The 5,663-nt window shown below is 41.0% G+C and overlaps 1 pseudogene; it reads right to left on the bottom strand.

The window, feature by feature from the left end:
- Window positions 1–820: 820 nt before the first annotated feature.
- LOC142302741 (olfactory receptor 5B12-like) lies at window positions 821–5,426 on the bottom strand (annotated as a pseudogene).
- Between the last annotated feature and the right edge of the window lie 237 nt (window positions 5,427–5,663).

The following is a 5,663-nucleotide window of genomic DNA, read 5'->3' as shown; positions in this document are numbered from 1 at the left end:
ATTCCAGCAGTTGTATTCTGAGGTTAAATTTGTTTAAGGACCTTTGATGACTTCAAAGTCATCATACATGATGTAATCAAAGGTCTTTTAATTGCAGGAGTCTTAAAGAACTGAACAGGACACAGGCTGATCTACAGGACTGGCACTAAGCGGAAGGAAGAGCAAACTGGTCAATTTCACACGGGGCCCATTCTCCTAGGAGATTCATTCACTAAGGCATTTGCAGTTAGGTAACCTGCTGGGAGGGATTACTTCTTTGTTTAACAAAACACTAAACTCCAGATTCTCCCCAAACGGGGAACATTTTTGCACCCAACTATGTGAAAATGCAACTGCCTCTTATGTTTGCACCATCTGTGTATAAAGAACAGCAAGTCATTTATATACCTCCCAAATGGATAATTTTTTGACCACTTGTACAATATATTTTAAGTAGACTACATTGTTTTAAACTGCAGTGTGGGGTAAATTGTCTGCTGGTTGCCACAAGTTACCGTCCTTTTTCCCCATAGCCAGATATATGAGATTAATATGACATTAAAAAGGAGATGCTTGCATTACAGGGCTAAAAAAGGGGTTCAACTGACTTCAAGGGAAATTTAGAGAGTAATACACATAATGATACAAGCAATTTGAGTTTTCATTAGTTTATTTGTCAAATCAGAACTACTGTAGATACACTGGAATCTAATAGCGTGGAATATAACGAAACTGAGACAAGGGTGGGGTGAAAACTCAGTATTAAACAAACAATAAACACAGTGTAAAAGGCAAAGACTAACAAAAGGCAACTACAAATTAAACGTAAGTGCCACTGCACTTAGTGACTATTCAGACAGCAAATACAATAACGCTCACATAAACTGATACACCGAAGTTCAGAATTAGATATGAGTCCGCAGTAAGCTAGAGCATGAATGTCCAGGGTAATATTTGTAGCAAACAGGTGGTAAATATCCAGGGTAATGTTTACAGCAAACAGGTGGTGAATGTCCAGGGTAATGTTTGCAGCAAATAGGTGGTGAATGTCCAGGGTAATCTTTGCAGCAAATAGGTGGTGAATGTCCAGGGTAATCTTTGCAGCAAATAGGTGGTGAATGTCCAGGGTAATGTTTGCAGCAAATAGGTGGTGAATGTCCAGGGTAATGTTTGCAGCAAATAGGTGGTGAATGTCCAGGGTAATCTTTGCAGCAAATAGGTGGTGAATGTCCAGGGTAATCTTTGCAGCAAATAGGTGGTGAATGTCCAGGGTAATCTTTGCAGCAAATAGGTGGTGAATGTCCAGGGTAATGTTTGCAGCAAATAGGTGGTGAATATCCAGGGTAATCTTTGCAGCAAACAGGTGGTGAATGTTCTGTTTTATGAGCATAGCAACAAATGGTGAAATGTCTAGGATATTATTAGCACAGCAGCAGGTAATAAATGTCCAGAATAAAGTGCACAGAAAACAAGCAGTTTCAATACATTACCTTGGACAGAACTAAGCCCTGCAAAAGTCCAGCACACAGCCCATGATGAATGAGACCTGGATACGAACAGTGCAGTGCAGAGGCAGAACACATGATTAAGATACAGTAGCATCAGGAAGTCCAGAGCAAGCCAGCAAGACTTAGTAGCCAGTAGCACAAAACAGTCAGGCAGGTAATGGACCCCGATCCGGGACTTAAAAGACAGGAAGTTCAAGGGCTGGACAAGGCAACAGACTCCATCTTGGATGAGGGCAAACCGACAACAAATTTCATGAAGAACCTGGAACCTTACAAGTACTCCTCTCTATTTACTTTGCATTTTGGTAATTGAGAAAACAAAAAACAATTAACACTTCTATTTTTTTTAAAGAATCCCTACATTGCAGCATTTTTTTCCGCATCTGCCTAAGACTTTTGCTGCACAGTATTTTATACAGAACTACAAAATGCATTGTATCTTTAAATATAAAAATACCAATAGCAATCTGTCTAAAGGCCGATTAAAGGGTGCTTTACATGCTGCGACATCGCTAACGATATATCGTCGGGGTCACGGTGTTTGTGATGCACATCCAGCGTCGTTAGTGACATCGGAGCATGTGACAGCTAGGAGCGACGATCAACAATCACAAAAACGGCAAAAATCGTTGATCGTTGACACGTTGCTCCAAATCATAATGTCGTTGGTGTTTCATTCCGCAGGTTGTTCGTCATTCCTGTGGCACCACAAATCGCTGTGTGTGACATCATAGGAGCGACGAACATCATCCTACCTGCGTCCATCGGAAAGGAGGAAGGAAGGAGGTGGGCGGCATGTTCCGGCCGCTCATCTCCTCCCCTCCTCTTCTATTGGGCAGCCGTTTTGTGACGCCCCTGTGACGTTACTGTGACGCCGAACGCACCTCCCCCTTGAAGGAGAGATTGTTAGGCAGCAACAGCGACGTCGCTGAACAGGTATGTGCGTGTAACGCTGCCGTAGCGATATTGTTCGCTACGGCAGCGAGCACCACATGTCGCACGAATGACGGGGGCGGGTGCTATCACTCGCGACATCAGTAGCAATCGCTAGCGATGTTGCAGTGGGTAAAGCACCCTTTAGTCTTTTTTAAAGCAGCTAGATCTTTAAAGTGGTGTCCTAGGAATAATTTTATTTGCCCTTTTGATTTACATTAGATTATAAGAAGAAAAATAGTTGCTTGCTACTGTAGTGCTTTACATCTGCTTTGTTTACAGGATCTGATACAAGTGTCTCTTGCCAGTCAGTGTTTTGTAACGGTTCACATTTAGTTTTTAGGTTCTGCACATAAATGTATTTGCTTTCTGTTGGAACTGCAAGAGTTAATGTCATTTTCCCTTGCAGTTTGCTACTAACTAGTTGATCTCAGCTGCAACCGGTTTCTAACCACTCCCCTCCACTTGAAATAGTCACACAAACCTTCATGTGATGCCAGCTTTAGATTCATTCTGTACTGACTCCCGAGAAGACAGGAAGGTTATTGTAGAACTGAAGATCCTGCTATTGGAGCCATGTCATCTGAAGTTTGGTGTTTTATTGTTTCTGCTGGTTGTTTATCCTCCCATTGTCCATTACTCGTGTTGTCTTGTACCCCTGTGTAAGCGTGCTACCTGATAAAGTTTTTGGTGTCTATTTCTATCATGTTACCACTCCGGTCTCGGCCTTCCTTTGGGGTGAGGAAAAGGTGGTATTAGATCAGGTCTGGCCAGGAGCAGGGCAACGAAGGCAGCCCAGAGATCCTCACCATTAGAGATATCTCTAAGAGCAAAAATAGCTAGGGCCCCCCAGCCTGAGGGCCAGTTTAGGAACCCCAATCTCCTGTTAGCTCCAGCTATTCCATGACATGAGCAGAGGCAACATCACAACTACAGTACACCGCAGTTAAAGGTAGGTTGTCAGCAGATATTGTTATGAAATCTGAGAGCAGCATGAGATAAAGGATGAGACACTGATTACAGGGATGTGTCACTTACTAACTGTGTGCTATTATTTCAATACAATGAGTGTTTTATCAGCAGGAGAGTAACACTACAGAACTAGGTGTTTCATGCGCCCTGGTCTAACCACGCCTCCATCACTGAATAGCAGCTTACTCTCAATATGCATAGACACCTGCTAATCAGTGGTGTGGGCTGGGTTATCTTTTTGATCTCTTCTACATGCTATAACTAAAAACTCTTATTCTACCACAATTGCTGTACCCAGTAAACTAAGTTATACGTAGTTGCATTCAGTATTTCTTTCCTTACATCATGATCCTCTCAGATGAATTAGATTCCCTTAAACAGCTTCAGTAGAGAGAGTAACTTCTTTTTTTTAAATATTTTACCTCGTGCAAGCTGATAGGCTAAAAATGGCTTATTCCTGAAAATCCCCTATCATTTTTTTATTTGCTAAGATGACAATGGCCCCCCAAACCTCTTTATTTCTCAGGCTATAGACGAGAGGATTCAACATTGGAACCACAACCATGTAGAGCATTGATAGTAACATGTCCTGATCTTTGGAATCTTCTGAGTCTGTCTTCATGTACAATAAGATACTCGGTGCATAGAATAATATAACGGTGATGAGGTGGGAGGTGCAGCTGGAGAAAGCTTTCATACGTCCCGCCGAGGAACGGATCTTCAGTATGGCCGAGAAGATAAAGATGTAGGAGATAACGGTGAGAATAAATTGTGCAAAGATAAAACTACAAATTTCAAAGAATTGAAACATGCAGGCGCTTGGAAAATCACCAGATCAATCCTTAGCAACAACTCATATACAATGAGGACAAAGAGAAACAGAGTCTTTAAATTCGCTATAGTAATGAGCCCATACAAGCAAAGTGATGTGAATATTAAATATTTTATTATATTGAGGTGCCGTTGGGTACAAAAATACATAAATACATAAAGACCAATAGTGGGAATGAGTATACAGAATGTCCAGTTATTACCCCAAATGCAAGCAGCGCCACTCACCTCCTCAAATCAATACAGATCACTGCACCGCCGGGATAGCCACGTGGGGACCAGCGTCTCAACACGTGTTTCGCGTGTAGCTTCGTCGGGAGACTATTGTGCTGCAGCCTTACTCTCTGTTATCAGCCACCCCTCAGTAACCTTTTTTAGATTAAAGATTTCTGCCGAGGAACTTTCCTCTTTCCTCTCTGGGACACGTGGGGTTCTTTCCCCTTCAGCACCGCTCCCTTGGTCTTTATGTATTTATGTATTTTTGTACCCAACGGCACCTCAATATAATAAAATATTTAATATTCACATCACTTTGCTTGTATGGGCTCATTACTATAGCGAATTTAAAGACTCTGTTTCTCTTTGTCCTCAAATTTCAAAGAATATGAAGATTTTCCGGCTGCGAGTGTCAGAACTGGAAAGATCAAGTAAAGAATTTAGATCACAATAGAAATTATTAATTACATTGGAATAACAGAATTGTAGAACGGATGTAAGTAATGTATGTAATAGGGAATTTAATGCACCGAGTAGCCAAGAGGAAGCCGCCATTACAACGTACACGTTCTTTCTCATGATTGCGTAATATTGTAACGGCTTACATATGGCCACATAGCGATCATAGGCCATCGATGTCAGTATGAAAACTTCACCATCGGCGCATACAAGGAAGAAGAATAACTGTGTCATACAACAACGAAAAGAGATCCTGTGATCCTGGGTCACGGTGATAAAAAGTAGTTTTGGCACAGAAGTAGAGGTGGACGTGACATCTACAACGGCAAGGTTACTCAAGAAGAAATACATTGGGGTGTGTAATTTTGGTACCAAACACACAAGAAAAATAATTGTCAAATTCCCCAACATAGTAATTAAATAAACGATCAAAATTGGAAAAGAAAGCTGAAATTGGCCTGATGAAGACATAGAGAAGGCGGCAATGTGAAATTCAGGTTTTGAGCTTTCATTCCGACAGTCATTCATGTTGTCTTTAAGAAGATATAATGTTACACATCATGTAATCTGATTCGTTGCTGCATATGAAACAAAATAAGTGTACATTGAAAATTCTCAGTTTTGAAGGACAATTTGTAGTTCACAGAATCTTAATGGTGACATTGAAACAGGAATACACAGACATGTAAACCATATCCTTTCTGCAAATTCTATTACACACATATAGTATATACATTTCACAGAATATAACAAAATAATATTAGA

The sequence above is a fragment of the Anomaloglossus baeobatrachus genome, chromosome 4, assembly GCF_048569485.1.
Source record: "Anomaloglossus baeobatrachus isolate aAnoBae1 chromosome 4, aAnoBae1.hap1, whole genome shotgun sequence".
NCBI lineage: Eukaryota > Metazoa > Chordata > Amphibia > Anura > Aromobatidae > Anomaloglossus > Anomaloglossus baeobatrachus.
This window is presented reverse-complemented; position numbering and strand designations above follow the sequence as displayed.